Genomic DNA, 25174 nt, shown 5'->3' with positions numbered 1-25174 from the left:
ATGTCCCCCCCCACCCCTGGGTGGCGGGTGGGGGCCATAAAGATAATGACGGGGGGACCTACTGTCCTCCCCCTCTCCGGACCCCACCCCTGAGCGGTGGGTGGGGGCCCTAAAAAAACAATAAGATGGGGACCTACTGTCCCCCTCCAGCCCCACCCCCGAACGGTGGGTGGGTGCCCTAAAAAAAACAATAAGGGGGGACCTACTGTCCCCCCTTGGCCCCCACCCCTGAGCGGAGGGTGGGGGCCCTAAATACAAATGGGGGGGGACCCTAGTCACCCCCTCCCCCCAAAAAAAACAATATCTCCCTACCTACCCCTCTCACCCTAAAAATAATGAGGGGGGGACCTTTAACTAAGAACCTGTAAAAAAAAAAAAAAAAAACTTACCATTCGATGTTTTCTTTCTTCTAAAATCTTCTTTTTTCAGCCCCCCAAAAAGCCAAATAAAAAACCATAATAACCGACGCAATTAAAAAAAAAAAATTAAATTTTAATGACACAGAGCACTGTGATTGGATGGCTTGACATCCATCCAATCACAGTGCTCTGTGTCATTTTACACAGCATGGGAACGTTCTTTTCAATTTTCCCACGCTGTGTAAAATGACAAAGAGCACTCTGATTGGCTTAAAGCAGCCAATCAGAGTGTTCTTAGCCTAATTGCAGGGCGTGGCAAGGCTTTATAAGTTTTTTATTTTTATAAGTTTTTTATTTGGCCTTTTTTGGGGCTGAAAAAAGAAGATTTTAGAAGAAAGAAAACATTGAATGGTAAATTTCATTTTTTTTTTACAGGTTCTTAGGTCCCCCCCCTCATTATTTATAGGGTGAGGGGGGTGGGTAGGGGGATATTGATTTTGGGGGGGGAAGGGAAGGGGGTGACTAGGGTCCCCCCCATTTGTATTTAGGGCCCCCACCCACCGCTCAGGGGTGGGGGCCATGGGGGAGGACATTAGGTCCCCCCCCTTATTAGTATTTATGGCCCCCACCCACCGCGCAGGGGTGGGGGCCGGGGGGAGGACAGTAGGTCCCCCCCCCTCATTATTTTTATGGCCCCCACCCACCGCGCAGGGGTGGGGGTGAGGGGGGAGGACAGTAGGTCCCCCCCCCTCATTATTTTTATGGCCCTCACCCAACACTCACGGGTGGGGGCGGGGGGGAGGACAGTAGATCCCCCCCATTGTGATTTATGGCCCCCACCCACTGCACAGAGGTGGGGGCGGGGGGGGAGGACAGTAGTTCCCCCCCCCCCTCAATATTTTTATTCCCCTATATAACAATGTTTGGTATTTAGTGAATATTCCCCTGTATAACAATGTTTGGCATTTAGTGAATATTCCCCTATATAACAATGTTTGGCATTTAGTGAATATAGGGGAATATTCACTAAATGCCAAACATTGTTATATAGGGGAATATAACAATGTTTGGCATTTAGTAATTATTCCCCTATATAACAATGTTTTGCATTTAGTGAATATTCCCCTGCATAACAATGTTTGGCATTTAGTGAATATTCCCCTGTATAACAATGTTTGGCATTTAGTGAATATTCCCCTATATAACAATGTTTGGCATTTAGTGAATATAGGGGAATATTCACTAAATAGTGAGGATAGGTGTCAATCCATATCTTCCAAGTGACCCTATGTAGGAGGAACAGTCCCTATTCTGCTCTGTGTCAGTGTGTATCAGGGTCCCTGAGGACAGGTGTCAATCCATACCTGCCAAGTGACTCTATGTAGAAGGAACAGTCCCTATTCTGCTCTGTGTCAGTGTGTATCAGGGTCTCTGAGGACAGGTGTCAATCCATACCTGCCAAGTGACTATGTAGAAGGAACAGTCCCTATTCTGCTCTGTGTCAGTGTGTATCAGGGTCTCTGAGGACAGGTGTCAATCCATATCTGCCAAGTGACCCTATGTAGGAGGAACAGTCCCTATTCTGCTCTGTGTCAGTGTGTATCAGGGTCCCTGAGGATAGGTGTCAATCCATATCTGCCAAGTGACCCTATGTAGGAGGAACAGTCCCTATTCTGCTCTGTGTCAGTGTGTATCAGGGTCCCTGAGGACCAAGTGACCCTATGTAGGGGGAACAGTCCATATTCTGCTTTGTGTCAGTGTGTATCAGGGTCCCTGAGGACAGGTGTCAATCCATACCTGCCAAGTGACTCTGTAGAAGGAACAGTCCCTATTCTGCTCTGTGTCAGTGTGTATCAGGGTCCCTGAGGACAGGTGTCAATCCATACCTGCCAAGTGACTCATGTAGAAGGAACAGTCCTTATTCTGCTCTGTGTCAGTGTGTATCAGGGAATATTCCCCTATGTAACAATGTTTGGCATTTAGAATTAAAAAAAAAATGTTTGCAGCTTCCGAATGAATCTAAAATGGATGCTGTCCAGTAGGTGGGAAGGTCTGCTAGGGAGGGTGTGCTGCTGATTGGCTGGAATGTGTCTGCTGACTGTGAGGTACAGGGTAAAAGTTTACTCAATGATAAAGAATAGGGGGCGGACCGAACATCGCATGTGTTCGCCCACAGCAGTGAACGCGAACATGCTATGTTCGCTGGGAACTATTCGCCAGCGAACCGTCCAGGACATCACTAGCCACCATACTCCTAAAAGAGATGCATACAATGGATACGAATAAAACCTTTTTAACCATAGTGGTGATGGTGCTTGGAGTGTTCTTTTAAAAGGTTATCTCTCTCAGTATAAACATGTTTTTCCTATTTGTAACTGTTTGGATTCCATTTCTTAAACCTAGAATTGTCAGCAATGGTCTAGGGAATTGCACATTTCAGACACACAAAAAAAAAAGCCAAAGTTGAAAAATAGGCGAGATGGACAAATATCAAGTTTGGCTATGTTGGCCTAAAATGTGTGGTTCTCATCAGTTCAAGAGTTAGTGAAAAAACGACTTTGTCTTTCCTTATTTCGTCCTACTGCAGTGTTTGCCTTGTTTATGCCGTTTAAATATTCATCATCAATACCAAATTAAAAGGACAGCATTTTTAATTGCAAAACTATTGCAAATTTGCAACGTTTTGGTATTTACCATATACCGCAAATATCTAAATTAAGCAGCAATTATCTCATAGGACCACTCCAAATGAAAAGTGGCTCTAGTGACTGCCGAAGGTCCTCGTTCGTTTTTTCACAGGCGACTTTTCAGTAGTCATCCAATTAAAATCTTACCTCCTAAATGTTTTTTTTTTTCTTTAAGAAATCCCCGTTAACTGCAGGCCAGGTATGGCTTTCAAAAGCTACACTATCAGGAATTTCCAGTATAGAAAGAATAATAAAGGTGATTTCCAATGTAATATTAGTATAGGATTAAGATATTGGAGTTAATTCTCTCAACTAAGGAAGTGCAAATGTTAATTGTAAGTTTTATACAAAGATTAATGTAATTTTCATACCATGCAAGACATACAATGGAAATAAAAAAGGGAAAAGAAACCATCGCTAAGAATTTTAGTAATATAAAAGCACAATTCATAAATATGGGTTGATAAAAATTATCAGTAGTGTTAGGTTGGCTTTAACCCAGCCCATACCTATGTACAGCTCCCATTCTGTCCCTCCAAACCTGCAGTGTCTCTCTGGTAAAATAGTTTGCTGATGTCATCACAAGAAGCATGGAAAATGTTTCTGTGAGTTTTAGTTCAGCCAGACGCTTTCAAGTTATAAAAGTTATAATAAATTAACTACGACTTCCAGAAACTACTGCTCTGTCCTTAAAGGGGAAACTATAGTGGCAGGAAAGCAAAGTTGTTTTCCTGGCACTATAGCTCCCTATTGTGCCCTCTCTCTCTCATCCCCTTCCCCCGTAGAGCAGAAGGAGTTTAAAACCCTCTAACCTGCCCCCCCCCTCTTCCCCTCCCCCTTCTCCAATTTTATTACTATAGTCTTTGTATAATCCATATGGCATTGGACATATCATAATCCTTATATGCATAATATATATACATTTATAAGAATCCAATAAGTACCAACTCCATATGCTGTAAGGCCAATACACATGTTTAACTATATTAAAAGAACTGCATTCCTTCCCCTTCTCTCCTTTTAGAGGAGGGAAGAGTATCACATAAATACAGTATACAATTAAGGCTCGCCTTCCCTTGGGGGTTGGATTGGACTAGGTGATTGAGGGCTATTGCCTTAAATTGGATTCCCTTTCATTCCAACTTACAGGGGCAGAGTTTGGACACACTGTATTGCCCTTTGGAGCATCAGACATGACATTCTGATACTGTCACAACATTACAATTTGCAATATTTTGGGTAAATGAGCTCCGCTAGGTTCACATGGACATGAGCATTCGGGTGCCCCATCTGGTGGTAGGGCGCCCGGGCATCCACTTTGTGGATTACTGTATAACTATATTTGCATTGCTCTCCGATCAGGAGAGGTATTGAAGGGGTAGGATCTACATTGGGTTCTTCCCGATTCATCCCATAAGAAGAGTCTGTCGTTGGAGAGAGGAGTTGGGGGGGTGGCATTAGCAAGTCAAGCCCATATTGCCGATTCGGCTACCGATTGGTTTACCAAGCTGGCATTTTTAGGGGTATGCTTCCTATTTATATCTATGGATGGACCATCCATGAAGTTACTCCTACTGGTGTGTATCACAGGAGACTCATATTGTAGCTCACTTTTCCTAGACAGGTTTAGGAGGCATATGGGTGATATTACTGCTAGTCTCATTTTGCCTAAATTGATATTTTGGGGTGACTAATTATTGAGTAATAAGATTGGCTAATTATCCTTTTCAATTCAGTGTGTATAATATTATTTCTAGGATCCCATAGGTTCATATATATGAGCACTGCTTGAACGTCTGGCCAGTTATAATAAAGCCTTGTACTTAGTGCCACCCAGTGCTCATTTATTATAACTACACCCTATATTCAGGATACATTCAGTTTGTTCTCACTGATTAAGTCTAGGGCTGTCTTTTAACTTTTACTTTTGAAGTTACTCCGGGTAGCAATACTCTGATATTGCGCTTTCCCTTCTGTCACTTGCGTGATTCCAGCGGCCGATGTCCCTCAGCGCTGGTTCAGGCTCTGGCAAACAAAGAAAGGCAGAACTGTCCAGTGACCTCTATAGTGGTTAAAAATTAACTTTTTTTTAACTTGATCAGATATCAGCGACGAGCTACACAAGTTTTTTAGTCCAGGGCAGATCAGTAATTTATTTGACAGGGCTATTCTTTGCTGTATTTAGTGATATTATTATCCTGACTACCCTTGGGTATAAGTTTATTTTATAATTTTTCTGGCTATGTATTCAGGTCTGACAGTAGACTTTGGTGCACCTTTAAGGCACTGTTTAGACGTTAAGTGCCGGTTAGGCATTAGATTTTGTCAGACTCTGTACTAGCCACACATTGACTATTGACGACTCTCTCAATCAGATTATCATTTAACATTGAGACAGATCCGCTATGTACATATGTCTGGGCAATTGTGTTTTGGCTCAGCTAAATTCTAAGACTCGCTAGCACAAGCTTTATATCATTTTATTCTAGTTAGTCTGAGTCTCACTTAGCTAATTTTGATCTAGCTACTGCTATCCACTTATACTGTCAATCAAGTCCCTCAGTAATACTGACTAATTAGATACTTTGTATCCACGATCAGTGTTTCTGTGAAACAGTTACAGATTATCGATTTTAGCAGTAAGAACACATATTGCAGCAGGAAAAATAGCCAAGTTTCCCTGCTCACATTTATTATTATTTTTATTGAATTCTTTATTTTATTGTGCAAGAAGTAACATACATGCATGCAGTGCCACGACAGCATTAGCAGGCTTAATAAAGTAGTGTTAAACATGTGTGACATTTGAGATAGCTGCACATTTATATGGGTCAAGAGTAATACAGATTTTAAGTGTAACTCATGTGTGTTCTGAATAAGGAATAGTCAATCTGTTAAGTATAACACAAGCGTGTCTAGTTATTAGTAATTATAAGGTACATTCACAGGGCTGAAAGACTGGCTATGCATGTGTTATGAGACTGCTGGAGTGGTGCAGAGGTAGGGAAAGGCAGAGCATTATGGAGCAACAAGTCAGGGTATGCAAAACGAATGTAATAATTGGGAACTGTGCTCAGCTGCAGTGGTAAGAGTCCTTGTAGCTGCTAATCTTCACCCAATGCCTCTTCTGTGCTGGAGTAGATAGTCCTTTTTTTGACCCGATAGGGCACTCCGCAATCCCGCCTTGCTATGGTATGGTCTCAGGATCCGGCTGAAGTTGTGAGGCAGGCGATCAGGGGCGGCCCGGTCAGGTTGTGGCAGGTTAATTGATGCTTTTACCGCCTTTCTCGTGCTGGGCTGCCTGGCTGTGTTCCGGTGGACAGCGTGTGAGCGTCGTGAGCAGGGTCGTGTGGTCCGTCATTTTCGGGTTCTCTGTACCTTGGGCAACGTGGGTTTGCCATTGGATCGCGAGGGTGTCTTGCGAGCTAAGTGTTCTGACTTGCCTTGTATCTGAGCCTGTTGTTGCCTTATTTCTAGTTTTTCCCAGAAAGCTGTAAACAGGCTGTTTAGTTTAGCTTCGAGGTCCCAGCACGTGGCGGCGGCCATATTGCCTAGCTTCATGTTTTCCAGCTGCTCCCAGATTTTTGTCTCTGGGGCTCTCACAGGTAAGTTGCCTTTCTGGGTTTAACTGGGATAAACCCCGACGGTCCTGGGGGGGAGCAGGGCTTCGGTGGAGCAGCTCCTCCAGTACATGGGCGAGGAGAGCAGCCGCCTCTCCCCGTTTCCATCATCCACAGGCTGCAGCCTTCCATCATGGATCCCCGATCTTCCAAACTCTCGATGTGGGTATCAGGCTTGTCACCAGGTCGCCCCTATTGTAGGTGGCGGGTCCCGGTGTGTTTTTGTCTCGTTTTCCACAAGTTTCTGTCGAGGTTTGGCAAGTATAGTGGGAGCCCAGCATACATACGACTTCTCGGCTTGCTGGCATGGCCCTGCCCCCCTCACATTTATTATTTTAGCTGAGACAATACTAGTCTTTCACTATTCTTTTTGTATATATTTTCTTTGTACCCTATATGTCTCCCCTCCCTTCCCGTTTTGGTTGATGTAGTGCTACACATTTAGAGCTAGAGATTTCTCTAGCCCCTTTTTTAATTTTGGACATATTAAAAGTTACATTTTTAACCACTATAGAGGTCACTGGACAGTTCTGCCTTTCCTTGTTTGCCACTTATTCCTAAGGGTTATTCTGGACTACTTCTGTTATATTGCCTTTGCTCTGGCTGATGTCGGCAGGGGGGAATCTCATGCGTATGTGCGGAGATGGCTGTGCTTGCATTAGGACTCCCCCCATAGGAAAGCATTGTACAATGCTTTCCTTTGGGGTTTCTAGTGACCCTGGATGTCTTCACGCATACCGTGGACATGTCTGGCTTCAGTTACTTGACCAAAAGTAGCCTAACTGATGGTATAACATCAGCATTGTGAATCATCCCATAGAAAAGCATTAGAGCAGCGGTACCCAAACTGTGTGACGCAGCGCCCAGGGTTGTCGTGACCAGCATACGGGGTGCCGCAAATGTTTCTCCGATACACTATCAGTTGGGCCCATCGGGTGGCCCATTCACTTTGGAACACCTGATGGGTATTACTTCTTTATTGATCAGCAGGGGCCCGATCAGGCATCAGGGCCGTTTAAAAGCATGACTGGGCCCCCTGTGGTATTGGCCGGCTGGGAGGAGATGGCACCCTATCACTTTCTCCCAGCTTATTACGGACAGTCCATACGGGAGGGAGGAGGCAGTGGTGGCATAGGCAGCATGAGGGGAGAGGAGCAAGATGGGATAGCTCCTCCAGACATTCACTCTCATTGACCTCAGCCAACAACAGGATCCCAAACTACTCACCCTCTTGAAGACAATAGGTATGCTAAGAGGAAGGTGGCTGCAAATATAATACAACATTTATATGTGTCATACTGTGTGTGTGTTTACCTGTGTGGTGTGTGTATGTGTCAGTGTGTGCATCTGTTTGTCAAGGTGTGCACCTGTGAGTGTATCTGTTTGTGTTGTCTATATGAATTTGTGTGTATGTGTCAGTGTATTTATATGTATCTGTGTGTTAATGTGTAGGGATATCTGTGTATGTATGTGGATGTGTATGTGTGTATGTGCATACTGCCAAGCAATCAAACCAGCACAACATGCAAACACATTCCTGCAATCTAACACAAATATGACATACAAACACACCCCTGCCATCAAACTCCAAAATGATATGCAAACACACCCCTTCACACAAACACCAATACTACACACAAATGCACATCCAAACACACCCCTGTAATCAGGTCCAGACTGGCCATTGGGCTAACCAGGCAAATGCCAGGTGGGCCGCGATGGCGGGCAGAGGCCGACTGGGAAGATCACAGGATCTTTCCTGCCGGCCAATGCAGGGCTGGCACAATCCGAGCACCGGCCCTGCTGTGTGCTTTCATGGGCCGGTAGTGCTTTCCCTCACCGGCCGACAGGCACTTCAATACAGCCTGTGTGAGAGGGAGGGAGGGAAGAGCCGGGAGAAGGAAGGTTCCTCCGCAAGCTCAGCAATTCGGAGCGTAGTCGCGGGTTACTGAACTCAACCTGAAGCCAGAGGAGCTGCAGACAGGCTACAGTTGCTTACCTCCACCGGACCACCATGCCACAGTCACTGAGGAAAAAGTAAGAAGAGATGGGAGGGGACATAAAGTTTATTAATGTGTTTTTTTTGTTTGTTTTTTAAATAATAAAAGAATATGCTTATTTTCTCCTATTCCCCCCATCCCCCATCCCCAATATATACCTACACAGTCACACACAACACCCTTCATACACACACATACACATACCACCCTTCACCCACACAGAGCACCCTCACAAATGCAGCACCCCTCACACATAGAGCACCCTCACACACAGCACCTCTTACATACACATGGAGCACCCCTCACACACAGCGCGAGCACTCCTTACACAAAGAGAGCACCCTTCACACACAGTGCACCCATCACACACACACACTATACCCCTCACACACACTCGGCACCTCTCTCACAATGCACCCTTCTCTCTCACACACACACACACTGCACCCCTCACAAACACACATTGCACCCATCATATACACCGCACCCTTCCATTCACTACACCCCTTATACTCACACTCTGCATTCCCTATGCACACACTAGATCCCGTGTATGCAAAAACACTCACTACGTTCCCTAAAAAACACATTCTGCAGCCCCTAAACACAGTCACCTGCAAACACACACACATACTACAGCCCCTAGCCACACACATTACACCACAAGCACAACACAACTGAAACTGACCTATTTACACAAAACAAAACATTACAATCAGCTCTCTTTATATACAATCCCACAAGAAGCTTCCAAACAAATTCACAATACCATCTGTCCTCTGGTATCCTACTTATTGAGACACCAGAGACAAGTCACAAGTAAACGCAGTGAAAGTGTGTCATTAGACCCACTTGCGCTGCTCAGAAAAAATACAGGGCCTTTTTCTCTTGCAAGAGCACTTCAGCAGGGCTCTGTGCATTGGCTGCCCTGGAGAAGCATTGAACCAATATAGTCACTTTGAGGAGAGCTTGCTGGTCATTGGTGATGACACAAAAGCCCTCCCTCCCTACAAACACACCCTTGTATTAAAACTAAAATTATATACAAGCACCAATTCAATCAAGCACCAACACTATACATTGTACTATAGTGCCAGTATATGCCGCAGCGCTGTACAGATATACATCCTAGAACCTTGTTTTTACTTTGAGAGCCTTGGAAAAATATTGAAATATTAAGTGCTCCTTGAAACGTTTGGGAACCAACTCAACAGAAGATCCTAGTTGGTTGACCATTTTCTTGTCTGACTGATTAGTACAAATAATGGTTAGGATTTCTAAAAGATTATAAAACCATTTCCTATTATCATGTAACCGTTCTCTATTCCCTTCTTTCATTTTCATTTTGAGAACTCCTTGAGTGCAATATACGCTCATACATCTATTCAAGTATTATTCACTCGGTTGTACCACAATCTTTCAAAGTGATGTCTTTCAATCCCAAAATCTGATAGTTACAACACTTTGTTGGAACAGAACAAAAGCCAGAATCAGGTACAGTGGGCAGCATCACTGACAGTGACAAAGTCTAAAGCAATACAAGATTCTGTAGGATCCACAAAGAGATTAAAGGGACACAACACTACCCAAATACAAAATACATTTTTTTAAATCACTGTTTAATTGATATTCCCCAATAAAAACTTCCATGCATTTAATTTTGTATTCTTACATTGGAGTTCTGTCTTAAAACAGCTTGCAGAAACTGCAGATCTCTTGTCTGCTGCCTTTGCAATCCCTCCTCTTCATTTTTTGGTGTGTCAATCTTTATTTTAGCAAGTGCACTGAGAAACAACTAGTTTAGATATATAATGAGGGTGCTGGACTATCCAGGGAGTTCATTATTCATTTTTTTCTTTGGTCAGCAACTTCTAGGAGACCTATACCATCTAAGACTCCCACAAGAATCCTATATGGGGTAACTACATGTAAGGAATTTCTTGTGTTTTCTCCTATTTTATTTTATGTACTGCTTTGCAATTTGTTATCTGTATGTCATTTATTTCTGTATTTTGTACTCAGCACTGTGAATCTTTTTTGTCAGATTAAATGTTTACTTAATCAGCTTGTGTCTCTGTTCTCTATGAGCTTCACTCTCCAGAGGAGAGCTCAGGTAAACACGTTACCAAAAAGGGTTAATTATATGTGTTTGATCAGTAAAAGTGGAATGGTGATTCTATAATTCTCTGGTGTGTGGGGTAACCTAAGACGCCCGGGTTTAAAGTATTGGTGGTAGCAGTAAAGTGTGTACTAGGGGGTTAGTGTAGAAGGGATTGCAGAGGTTAATTGAGTGGTTGCTGGGACTAGCAACAGGTAACCAGGGGTCTGGTGTCATTAACCCTGTCACTTCCACACTCTCCCCACTGTCTCGGCTGGGCCTACAGCCCACGCACGTGACACTGACCATAACATATCTATCATTAGTGTTACAAAATAGGGGTAGTTGTCAAAGTGGTACTTGATAAGTAGAAAATATGCATTAGTTTTTGTATAAGAAATTCAATTATAAACAAGAAAACAAACATGTCAGAGCATTAGAGTGAAGATCAGCTTAATAATTAGTAAAAGCCAGAGAGATACGAGTGTAGCACTTGTGAGATAACCGCTGCGACACTATTTGGGACAAAGGTACTGTACAGCGTCAGAGAATGGTTGGAGCATGTCTATAAGAATAGGCAAAGGCATTACGTACACAGCGGACAACCTAGAAGTGTCATCATATAGGCAGGTTGTGCTGCAGTCCCAGAGTATGAGATACAGGATTGTGCCCAAGTAGACTGAGCATGATTAGCCAATGACGAGACAGGAAAAAACTTGGTGCAGTTACTGAGGCTATGTAAAGCAGTGGCAGAATAGGTGCGGTGTAGGGCCTCTCTCCAGCCCAGAGCCGGCATACAGGCCAGCATCACTGTGCCATGGACCTGACTGATATTGTCCAAGTCCTTCCCATTGAGAGGGAAACATGAGACCATGGTGGTAAAGTACCGCTACTTGTGGTCGGCCATCTGTCTGCATGGACGATACTGTTGGGTCTTGCCCCAGTTGACCCTCCAATCAGGAGGGCCAGTTGTAGGAGATGCTTGTGCAAGTCCGGATGTAGGCCCACACACCTCCAAATTCTCAATCTTCCTGTTTCCTAAGGGAGGCTGAGATGAAACTGCTGTTTGGCATGCCTCCAGAGAGGCCCACAAACTATTAAATATGTCATCTAGTCTCTTCAGAGATTGCTTGATACTATCATGGTATTCTCTCTTTGGCTGTATAGGCTAAGCGCCACGAGCTTGACAGTAGGTGCGGTGTGCCAAGCTGGATTGAGTTCAGTATCCGTAAATCAGAGTGCAGCATGAGGTAGGCCAGTCGGGACCAGGATTACCCCCACCAATCTAAGTGGGGAGGAACGGGTATGTGGATGTCCCTAGCTGGAAAATCACAGTATGCTGAGTGGGACAGCAGCTGCCTCACCCACCCAGGAGTTACGCCAGGCCCTTCTGGAACCTCAGAGGAAGTATGAATTGGCAGCTAAGTTAGTTATTTAAGGCACCCTAACAGGCTCCTGGAGGAGGGAAGCTGCACAGTATGTCATTTTGGCAAACTGGAACACAATTATTCTGCCAAATTATAATGTTAGGTGGGGAGCTGACATTAAGCACATCCAGCCACCATGATGCTCCGGCTTCCCACCCAACCCTCCCCTTCTAACCCCGCCCAGACTTTCTGTGGCTGTTCAATCACAGACTTCCCAATGCAGCTCAATGACATGTTTTTACAGGGCAAGTGCTCTGGGCCATTGCTGCCTCTTGTGTTCAGTGCAAAAAAGCTAACCGAACCACGAAGTAACAGGACCTGTCTGTGTGAAAAGCCAGGGGGTGTAACCAATATCATTTATAAAAGTGTAAATTTGTTAATGAAATCTGCACTATTTTTAAAATGAAAACACACTCTTCACATTTAAAGTTTTTCAGCAAGCTAAAGTGTTTTAGGAATCTGGGGGACCCTTTAATGACACTGGCAACTTCCTCTTGTCAGGAAACGTCACCTACTCTTTCCAGGAAAACTTACTAGTTTTCTTGATGTTGTTTAAAATACAACACGTGTTCTCTGTATCATTGTTGTATACAGGAAACCATAACATTCAACAGATAACAGCAAAACAACTTGGTTGGGTAAGGTGTAAAACGCCAGATATAGACACCACATTCCTAAAGGAGATGCATACATAAAATAGGAATCAAACCTTATGAATAAATGTAATAACAAATGAATAGAGTTTAATAAAGTTGAAGAAAATATGTTCCTGATTGGGAGCCCTCCGTTAATTAGTGAGCAGGAAGAATTCATTAGAATGTTTAAGCCATATGGATTGAATAGTTAAATATAATTTATTTTATTTTAATTGTTATAACATGTTATTATTACTAATTGTAGGGGGCCTGCAAATAATGGCGACTGGACATGTTCCCCGGACCCCAGGAGCTCCTCTGGAGACACATAATTACATAATTAATCATACATTTTGGCTGATCTAGCTACTATTTTGAACCTGGTAGCATAAAATCTACCAACTGAAACGACTGACCAGTCAGGGAGCACTTCCCATGGTTTACAAGGCTTATACAGACACTGTCAAAATGACTGGGGCCTAGTGAGTCCGGAGGGCGGTAGAGGCGATCTCCGAGCTAGCGCCAGCAGGGCTCCAAAAAATTTAACTGGTGCCCCGTTACCCCCCACCACCACCACCACCTCTGGACCGGTGAGGGTGATCCCAGTCCCTACCCTGGTAACTCTGCTTGTACAACAGGGTTCCTTGGCTATACTGCTGATACTGTCTACTAGGCAGTGGTACATCCAAGAGTGGAGCCCACGTGTGCCCTAAGCTCCCTTGAAAAAACATCCGATATTCGCAGAGGCGGAATGCAATATTTTAAGCTTTCTGGAGGAAACTGAGATCCAAGAGACCCCTATAGTTTTCTGATGGTGGTAAACACTCCAAATAACATTCTAAAATACTCAAATATTGCCCAGCTCCCCTGAAGAAGCGGACGCCTCTCCAATACACCTCGAGGAAGGTAGAGGGCAAACCAGTGCCCGTGCTGGAAAACCCTAAGGCAAGAATGGGGACTGTGAATAGGGAAGGAAGTTTTTTTTATTATGTCTAGTTTCTCTTTTTGGCTAACTAAGCTCTGAGTGATCCTTCTACCTAGACATGTCTGACTAGCATGACTAATTCTTTACATAAAAATTTGCAAATACTCTTAATATTATGTCAATGTTCTTTTATGTCTGTTATTGCAAGGCTTGTTGTACTGTTGTGGCATAACAATCTTGTCAACAGATAAAAATCTTACCTGCAAAATACTTTTTTTCTTTGAAGAATCTCCTTGATCTTCAGTAGAACTGTCACATTCTAAGATCTCAGGAATTTCCTATATAGACAGAATAATAATGTTGGTTGTCTGTGATATTGGTACAGGATTAAAATATTGGGGTTCATTCTTTCAAGAGAGTGCAAAGGCTGTCAATTTTAGATCAATCTGTGGGGATTACTGTGATTTTCATAGCAGGATGTGCCATGTAAAAAGGATTTAACCCCTTAAGGACACATGACATGTGTGACATGTCATGATTCCCTTTTATTCCAGAAGTTTGGTCCTTAAGGGGTTAAAGGGACACTATAGTCACCAGAACAACTACAGCTTATTGAATTTGTTCTGGTGAGTAGAATCATTACCTTTAGGCTTTTTGCTGTAAACACTGTCTTTTCAGAGAAAATGCAGTGTTAACATTACAGCTGTCATACCTCCTCGCGGCCCAAGCTGCTCCAGTCCCGCCGCCCATCCTGTTCCGCCTGGCTCTGCTGATATCCGGCCGATGTCGCGCGCACGTGTCCGGGAGCGTGTTCGGAGGCGCGCGCATACACGCGCAAGGGCCGTTCGGCTTGTTCCTATAATCTAAAAGCTACAGTACCACTCTTTCATATGAATTGGTACTTTTTATATTCTACCCTATTCCATTCCCTTGCCTATCAGATCCATCTCAGCCCTATTTATACCTCCTCCTACATCACTTCCTTGCCCTTTCGTGGTCTATTGTAGCCCGAGATTGCGTTCTGTCTACTTGTGTTTTCTTGGTATCTGACTTCGACTTGTCTCTGGTTATCCGTATTTCTGGCTTCCCTTACCCGTGGCTTGGTTTATCATGTATTCTTCCTTCTCCTACCCTGACCTTGGTTCGTCTGATTATTCTGTTTACTCTCCTTATTTTACTTCACGTTGAGTCCGGCCACTTTAAGGACCGGTAATACGTCTAGCTTGAGTTGCCTGTTTAGTCCTATAGTTAGCGTGTTGGGGGAACTTAACCATGACATTACGACAGGGCCATGGACCCTGCAAACTTGGGACAACACATGGCAGCTTGTGGATGCAGAATGGAGGGTTTAGATCATAGAATGGATCAGTTTGCTCAAGCTTTTCAAACTATCCTAACAAGAACAGCATGCCTCCAGCAGGAAGGGGAAGGGGCTGGCACACAAAGCACTGTGTCTTTACCATCCACGCCTCATTCTAATCCTTCCATTTGCTTAACCCCTCCTCCTCCCCGTTACTCCGGGAATCCGTCTTTGTGCAGAGGCTTTTTGAAGCAAGTGGGAGTACATTTTGAGATGGCTTCCAATTCTTTTCCTACCGATAGATCCAAAATAGCATTTATTATGAATCTGTTAGATGGTAAAGCCTTAGCTTGGATAAAACCTTTATGGGAGAGGGATGATGCCATCGCATTTAATCTTGATCTATTCCTAAGAACTTTCAGGGACATATTCAACCCTCTAGGCAGGAAAAGACTAGCCGCAAAGGCCTTATTGAAAATAAAACAGGATTCCAGATCAGTGGCCGACTACGCCATTGAATTCCGAACCTAAGATTCTGAAGTTACCTGGAACAACAATGCCCTGACCGCTATCTTCTTTGAGGGACTTACAGAATCCTTACAAGATGAGGTGGCAGCCAGAGATCTACCAGAAACCCTTGAAGAGTTAATACAATGTCTGATATTGACATAAGAGTTAGACAGAAACTTCTCACTCTAGAGAGGCAAAGAGGGGTTCTAGGAAGAATCACTCCCCATCCTAGGCTAACTGAACTCCCTGCATTACCAGCACCTGATCCAGATCCTGAACCTATGCTGAAAAATAACTTTCCGAACGAGGGAGGGGTTGTGCCTATACTGTGGCAAGAAGGGGCATCTACGTAATAACTGCCCACCGCCTAAGTTCGTTCAGGGGACCGGCCTTGGGTGTAATGTCTTTGTCCCCTAAACCTCCTACACACAGGTGTCTTATGCCTGTAAACCTTTCTTGGGGAAAGGTTTGTCATCAAGCTATGGTCCTCATTGATTTTGGTTCTGCTGACAACTTCATTGACCAGACTTATTTGTCATCTATTTCTCTTCCTTTTGGCCGTTAAGGCCATAGATGGTAGACCTTTAACAGTCCCATATGTGACACACCAAACTAAGACTAGTATCTTGTTAGTAGGTGTAACGGATCACCTGGCACCCTGACTGGGCACCTCCGTTAAAGGATGCTCCTAGTGCTTCCTGAGGACTCCAAGCACTCTGGCAGACACCACAATCACCGAATCCGAGAAACCTTTAAATTCTCCCAAGCATATGAATGCTGTAGACCATTGAATAGGAACCATACGAATAGGCTTGTACTCCTAGCAGTCAACTGGAACAGCATGCAATAAATCCTTCCCCCAATAATGAGACGACACATCACTTTGAGGGTAAAACAGGAACTCTGGACTGGCTCATCCAGCCTGGCTTTTATTTCCAACTCACACATACAGGCCACACCCAGGGGGAGGCATAAAAGAACCAATGACATAGATGTTACCTCCCACACATCCCCTTCCCTTAGTGTGACACATAATCCCATTATGCATACAGTTTAAAATATACTTTTACACAACTTTCATAACTTTAAAACCATACATCACATTCACATAAAAATACATATCCACAATCAATCCATTCAGGGGAACAACATATTAAAAAATGGCATGAATCCGACCAGGGGTTTAAAAGTTACTAAAAGTATCTTTTGTTCCTTTCTGGCTGGCAGAAAAACATCCCCACAATGCACCCTGGTTTCCTCCCTTCTGCCCTGGAGTTAATTGGAGAAGTAATCCAATTACCCAGGACTAAAGGCAGACTCCATTAACCACATGGTTGCAAAACAACATAAAACACTTTAAAATACATAAAGTCACATTTACACATAGCACACAGACATTTCACCTATCCCCAGATAGCTAGGATCTGCACGCACAAAACTACCGAATAGCGCGCAGATCCTACTCACACAGTACAATTGCCATGGAGCTAAAGTCTTTCCCATAGTCTTTCATTATATGAATAGGCTCCATGGTATGGCTATCTGGGGTATCACATTCCCATAAAGTCTGGTCCATAGTCCAAAGGCAAGAGGCGGGCAATCAGCCCCCTCCAAGGACACGTGGCGAGGTCGGTTTCGCCACACTTCTCCCCTTTACCCCCCAGACTAACAGGGTACTTGACCTCCTGCCGGTCAGTGCCCTTGTTAGTCCAGCAGCCCACCCACAAGACAGAAACAGCAGAGCAGCCCACCCACAATAAACAGTTACTACACCTGGGTGAGGGAGAATCTTGTCCAGGTTCAGGTGCCTCACCACGGCTGTGTGGGGGACTGGTAGGCTGCCTTGGTAGGTTGCTGAGGGGGCAGAGACCAGCGGTACTCTGTCCTGTTGCCAGCACTACCACGGGAGTAGTCTGGTTGGAGCCTGGTTGCTGGAGACCGACTGTCTCCCCTTTAAATACCCCGCTCTGCTGCTGGAGACCGACTGTCTCCCCTTGAGTTACACCGCTCTGCTGCTGGAGACCGACTGTCTCCCCTTGAGTTACACCGCTCTGCTGCTGGAGACCGACTGTCTCCCCTTGAGTTACACAACTCTGCTGCTGGAGACCGACTGTCTCCCCTTTAGTTACACAGCTCTGCTGCTGGAGACAGACTGTCTCCCCTTTGGCTAAACAGCCCTGTTGTGGGGGGGGGCAGGACCGACCGTCCCTACCCCCTGTGCTGGAAGTGCAGAGACCACGGTCCCATCTGCACAGGTGTGGGGCTTACAGTCTCCCCCTGGTACATTAAGCTGCCGCTGGGGAGAGGTGGTAACAATCTCCTCTCCCATGCATACTTCCCGTCTCTGCAGAGGGAGACCAACTGTCTCTCCTCCCAGCACAGAGTCCTGCTGTGGGGGAAAGGAGACTGGGCTCTCTATTCCCTGCTGGATACTCTGCCGCTGGGGAATGGAGACTGGGCTCCCAATTCCCAACAAATCACACTGCCGCTGGGGAGGGAGGACGACCCCTTCAGCTCCCTGTAACTTGGGCGCAGAGACCACGGTCCCATCTGCGCTGGTGTGGGGCTTACTGTCTCCCCTTGGTGTGCTAAGCTGCCGCTGGGGAGAGGCGGTAACAAACTCCTCTCCCTTACACACTTTCAGCCGCTGGGGAGCAGGGCTGACCCTCTGTACTCCCTGTAGGCAGGGCGCAGAGACCACGGTCCCATCTGCGCTGGTGAGGGGCTTACTGTCTCCCCTTGGTGAGCTGCGCTGCCGCTGGGGAGAGGGAATAACCAACTCCTCTCCCTTACACACCTTCAGCCGCTGGGGAGAGGGGATAACAGGCTCCTCTCCCTGCACCGTAGACTGCCGCTGGGGAGCAAGAACGGCACCTTCAGCTCCCTGTAACGCACACTGCCGCTGGGGATCTGGGCCGACTGCCCAGCATCCCTGTAGGGCCGGTAGAGAGACCGCAGTCCCATCTCCACCTGCCATCTGTGGGTCTTCCCAGGACCAATCCGTGAGGCCCCTCAACATTTGTGAGTAAGGGCCACCTGCTTCCCCACCTGGCAACTCTGGCTGCTGCTGGGGATCTGGGCCGGCTGCCCAGCATCCCGGTGGGCCCGGTGGAGAGACCTTGGTCCCATCTCTACCTGCCTGTTGTGGTTCCTCACAGGACCAGTCTATGAGGACCCCCACTTCGGGTTCCTCCCGCCGCCTCAGGGAAAGACGGCTAACCTCCTCGGATGCAGCCTCTACTCGGCTGCTGTAATGCTCCTGCTGCTGAGCATACTTCCTCTCTTTTGCCAACCGGAATTCTCGGTCCAGCCTTGTGTTTCGCTCGGCCATGACCTGGTTCCAGATCACCCGGCGTGTCTCCATGGGTATATCATCCCCATACTCGGCCACTCGCTGCCTCACGTCGGCCAGCCAATCATCTCCAGAGCCAGAACCTTCCATACTTGTCTGCTCCCAGGGGCGCTGCACGAGTGCTAGCGTTGCCCTCAATTTGTAAATCCAAACAGTGTCTCTGAGCTGCTTTACCTCGCACTAGGACGCCATCCCACCGCTGCCACCAATGTAACGGATCACCTGGCACCCTGACTGGGCACCTCCGTTAAAGGATGCTCCTAGTGCTTCCTGAGGACTCCAAGCACTCTGGCAGACACCACAATCACCGAATCCGAGAAACCTTTAAATTCTCCCAAGCATATGAATGCTGTAGACCATTGAATAGGAACCATACGAATAGGCTTGTACTCCTAGCAGTCAACTGGAACAGCATGCAATAAATCCTTCCCCCAATAATGAGACGACACATCACTTTGAGGGTAAAACAGGAACTCTGGACTGGCTCATCCAGCCTGGCTTTTATTTCCAACTCACACATACAGGCCACACCCAGGGGGAGGCATAAAAGAACCAATGACATAGATGTTACCTCCCACACATCCCCTTCCCTTAGTGTGACACATAATCCCATTATGCATACAGTTTAAAATATACTTTTACACAACTTTCATAACTTTAAAACCATACATCACATTCACATAAAAATACATATCCACAATCAATCCATTCAGGGGAACAACATATTAAAAAATGGCATGAATCCGACCAGGGGTTTAAAAGTTACTAAAAGTATCTTTTGTTCCTTTCTGGCTGGCAGAAAAACATCCCCACAATGCACCCTGGTTTCCTCCCTTCTGCCCTGGAGTTAATTGGAGAAGTAATCCAATTACCCAGGACTAAAGGCAGACTCCATTAACCACATGGTTGCAAAACAACATAAAACACTTTAAAATACATAAAGTCACATTTACACATAACACACAGACATTTCACCTATCCCCAGATAGCTGGGATCTGCACGCACAAAACTACCGAATAGCGCGCAGATCCTACTCACACAGTACAATTGCCATGGAGCTAAAGTCTTTCCCATAGTCTTTCATTATATGAATAGGCTCCATGGTATGGCTATCTGGGGTATCACATTCCCATAAAGTCTGGTCCATAGTCCAAAGGCAAGAGGCGGGCAATCAGCCCCCTCCAAGGACACGTGGCGAGGTCGGTTTCGCCACAGTAGGGGTTATGCATCAAAAGAACATAATATTCCAAGTAATTTCTTCTCCTTCTTGCCCTCTAGCTCTTGGTATAACTTGGTTACAGAAACACAAGTACAGAAAAAACAATATGTGTGTACACCCACCACAGTGTAATAAGTGCTTAATTTATATCAGCAGAAATAAACTTTCGTGAATAGGATAAGATTTCAGTAGTATCCCAGAAGACTTCCTCTTGTCTTCCACACAATATAAACAAAAAAAAGAGGGGATGATCTGCTGAACCAATCACAAATAAAACAACATAGCGTATAACTGTGTATATAGGCAAATTGTAAAAGTTGCATTCACAAATGGCCACTCACATTTTCACAGAAGTTTGCAAGCCTTGAAATGTTTTCCTTTTCAGAATAGGAGTTCCAAATCTTCTATCTGGGTTAGGATCTCCATAGATATGTGTGCTCAAGAAGAAAGTATAATAAAAATAAGATGCACGTTCAGAGTGAAGTATAAAACAAGTATTTAATAACTTCAACGTTTAAAATCATCAGTATAGTCCCACTATGTCACCACCAGGGGTCCTACGCATTTCATCCAACAAAATAGGACTTCCTCAGGGACTTGTGTGGTGTTTGACAGGTACAAATAAAAAAGCAATAAACAATAACATTCCCCTCCCACCCCAGTCCTTATATACACCCCTCTGTGTCCACATGATGGGTGATTTCCTACAGATGCTTCGTTTTTCTTTTTTCGCGGCTTGGTTTTGTGATTGCCGCATGTGACCTCATCACGTTCGATGTCCGATGACGCATGCATTCCATTGCCGAAACCATGCATTCCATTGCCGAAGTTTGCTTTATTTCTGATCTCAATCTCGATCGAACATATATTGCGATTAGTGGAAACAAGGAAAAAAAGGGGGGGGGGTGGAGGGTGGTAAATACTTCACTCTGATTAGGATTTTTTTAAACATTTAAAAACAATCAATAGTTATTTTTCCCCATACATATCATTTATATTGCATTAAGATACGCAGAGAATAAGAAATATATATATATATATATATATGAATATATAAAAAATAAAATAATCAAAATGTAAATATGCAATAATCATTTTTAATAATAATAAAAATTAAGGTGAAATGAAAATAATTATATATATATATTTCTTATTCTCTGCATATCTTAATGCAATATAAATGATATGTATGAGGAAAAAGAACTATTGATTGTTTTTAAATGTTTAAAAAAATCCTAATCAGAGTGAAGTATTTACCACCCTCCACCACCCCCCCTTTTTTTCCTTGTTTCCACTAATCTCAATATATGTTCGATCGAGATTGAGATCAGAAATAAAGCAAACTTCCGGGTTTCGGCAATGGAACGCATGCGTCATCGGACATCGAATGGGATGATGTCACATGCGGCAATCACGAAACCAAGCCGCGAAAAAAGAAAAACAAAGCACCTGTAGGAAATCACCCATCATGTGGACACAGAGGGGTGTATATAAGGACTGGGGTGGGAGGGGAATGTTATTGTTTATTGCTTTTTTATTTGTACCTGTCAAACACCACACAAGTCCCTGAGGAAGTCCTATTTTGTTGGATGAAACGCGTAGGACCCCTGGTGGTGACATAGAGGGACTACACTGATTTTAAACGTTGAAGTTATTAAATACTTGTTTTATACTTCACTCTGAAGGGGCATCTTATTTTTATTATACTTTCTTCTTGATCACACATATCTATGGAGATCCTAACCCAGATAGAAGATTTGGAACTCCTATTCTGAAAAGAAAAACATTTCAAGGCTTGCAAACTTCTGTGAAAATGTGAGTGGCCATTTGTGAATGCAACTTTTAAAATTTTCCTATATACACACAGTTATACGCTATGTTGTTTTATTTGTGATTGGTTCAGCAGATCATCCCCCTCTTTTTTTGCTTACAGAAACACAACCCTGTTATAGACTGGAGAGAAAGACAGGTATTATCTTGGAGCCCTTATTGTATGCATACATGCATTAACCAGGTTAAAACACTCTGTTCTCTTAATACTCCTACCTCTCTTCCACTCTCTACTGTCGTACCTTCTCAATATGTGGATCTCAAGAGAGTATTTAAAAAAGTGGAGGCTGATCGTCTACCTCCTCACAGGCCTTACGATTGTGCTATCAAACTCCTTCCAGGTACTATGCCACCTAAGGGAAGAGTTTACCCTCTATCTCAAGTAATAATAATAGAAGGATATATACAAGAATCCCTAAGAAAAAGGATTTATTAGACGTTCTTCCTCCCCAGCAGGGGCCGGTTTCTTTTTTGTTTCGAAAAAAGAAGGGGATTTTCACCCCTGCATAGATTATAGGGGACTAAACAGAAATACTATTAAGAATGCTTATCCCATTGATAACAGAGCTTTTTGACCGTCTTCGTGCTTCTAAGATTTTTACTAAGTTGGATCTCAGAGGTGCATATAATCTTGTTCGCATCAAAGAAGGAGATGAATGGATGGCGGCATTCAACACACAAAGTGGTCATTACGAATATACTGTAATGCCCTTCGGTTTGTGTAACGCTCCTGCCGTCTTCCAAGATCTCATTAATGATGTCTTAAGAGACTATTTACGGGGCAGAGCCAAGCCGTGAACCTGAGTGGCCGCAAGTCACTGGAGCTCCGAACCAAGCCACGGTATTAGACCCGCTGACAGGACACCAAACCACCAGAAAAAACGCCAACCGGCACCGCTAAATAAGCGTGAAGAGATGGGCCGGAAAACTAAGAAGCCCAAACCTGACAAGCCCCGGTTAAGCGGAACTATTAGTGACTTATGGCGGCAGGCCTGCAACGCCACATGCTCCAACATGGCCGACTATGCCGGCGACTACTCTGAAATGTCCGACGATTTCACAAACGGGCCTGACCTACACTGCCCACCCGCCCAAACTGCTCCCGCCGGGCGCAAGCGGACAACTCACCCGTGACCACCGCGGTGATGAAAGAACTGCTGGCAGGGTTACAACTCACCATACAGGCGGACATGGCCCAGATCAGGGGAGACCTGCGGGGCCTGACAGGCCGCCTGACCACGTTGGAAGCAGACACCCACCGCAACACACAGGAAACATTGCGGCTACAAACAGCTGTGCAAGATCTGCAATCACTGTCCCGCACAAAAGACCAACGATTCGCTGACCTTGAGGATCAGAGGAGAAGCCTGAACATTAAGATCAGGGGCCTCGGAGAGGATATCCCGGAAGCAGAGGTACCGCATTTCATGCGACGCCTGCTTGCTGCTCTGCTACCTGCCAAACAGACGACTCTGGGGGGGATGTTCCACCTCCCACGTCCACCTAAAGCCCCAGCTACGGCACCGAGAGACCTCCTAGTGATTCCTGAACCACGGGGACAGAGCAGCGGTCCTCCAGGCGACCAGAACTCAGTCACCATACGTGTTCGAAGGCAAACAGCTCTCATTCTACGCGGATCTCTCAGGACCGACACTGGCCTGGCGCCGCACCCTGAGGCCCTTCACGGCCCTCCTCCGCCTCCATAACATCACCTACCAGTGGAGGCGACTCTGGATCCTGCTGATACACCACGGCGACACTTCATACAAGGTCCACGACTTACAAGGGGCCAGTGCTCTCCTGCCGACCCTGGGATTGCCGCAGAACACACTGACCACCGCAGGACCGGCAACAGGGTCGACGAGAAGAGACCCTCTGACAGCGATCCCGCGCACCCTCCAGCGGGCGAGAGCAGGCGCACCAACATCGCCAACAATGACCAACCCCTGAGAAGCGCCGGGGCTCAGCACCACCTCATACTCCCCTGCTAAAAGTCGCAGGGCTCCATGGACACACTGTTCCCAGTGACCGGGACTTTTTTTCTCCCTCACCCACTGAGCTCAAACATAAGTACTCATCCCCCCCCCCTTTCCCCGGGGTAATGGGGCATGCCTTGATAGCGGGAGAGAGTAGCTCGCGAATCCACGCACCAGAAATAGCTCCCTAGCAAGACAAAGGTATCATACCCAAAAAAATCACTCCACCTAGCCAACAGCCCCTAGCGACGCCGGCTATACCGGCCTTACGACCAAGCCACTAGACCCCCAGGCTTACAGGTTATTACCGACGTCCACTACCCAAAATAAAATTCTCTCAGCTCATGGCCCTTGGTTATCTGATCCCATATGTCTGTTCAAGTTTTAATGATATGCATATGCTGTACTGTTCACGCTGTTGTCTTTCTTCTATAAGACTCAACCGTTACACTGAAACCATGATCGGAGTCAAAAATAAAGAATTAAAAAAAAAAAGAGAGACTATTTACACACGTGCCATAGTATATCTAGATGATATACTCATTCACTCTCCTGATATTGGAAAAACTCATAACAGACAAGTCAGAAAAATACTACAGACACTTCTTGCCAATGGTTTATTTTGTAAACTTGAAAAGTGTTTATTTGATCAAACCTCCATACAATTCTTGGGTTACGTGATCTCTAAGGGTTTTCAAATGGATTCTAAAAAAAACTCTCCTCGATTATTGAATGGCCTTTACCCCTTGGATTAAAATGTATACAAAGTTTTATTGGGTTCGTCAATTACTATAGACGGTTTATTAAAAACTTTTCTCAGATCATAGCTCCTATAACCGCTATGACCAGAAAAGGAGCAAATCATTTCAATTGGTCTCATGAAGCCAAAACTTCCATTGCTTGTTTAAAGGAAGCTTTTGTATCAGCTCCAGTCTTGGTGCATCCTAATCTCTCTAGACCCTTTATCCTAGAAGTAGATGCCTCCAAATCCGGTTTAGAGGCAGTTCTTTCCCAGAGGGCATCTCCTATGGCTCTGTTGCATCCATGAGGGTTCTTGTCTCATAAATTGACACCTGCAGAAAAGAAATAATTACAATATAGGTAATAGAGAATTATTGGCTATAATTCTTACACTTAAAGAATGGTGTCACTTACTGGAAGGTTCCTCTGTACCCCTCATGATTCTCACTGATCATAAGAACTTATATCTAAGTGACGCTAAAAGGCTTTCTTCT

The sequence above is a fragment of the Pelobates fuscus genome, chromosome 9 (genome assembly GCF_036172605.1).
Source record: "Pelobates fuscus isolate aPelFus1 chromosome 9, aPelFus1.pri, whole genome shotgun sequence".
NCBI classification, from domain to species: Eukaryota; Metazoa; Chordata; class Amphibia; order Anura; family Pelobatidae; genus Pelobates; species Pelobates fuscus.
This window is presented reverse-complemented; position numbering follows the sequence as displayed.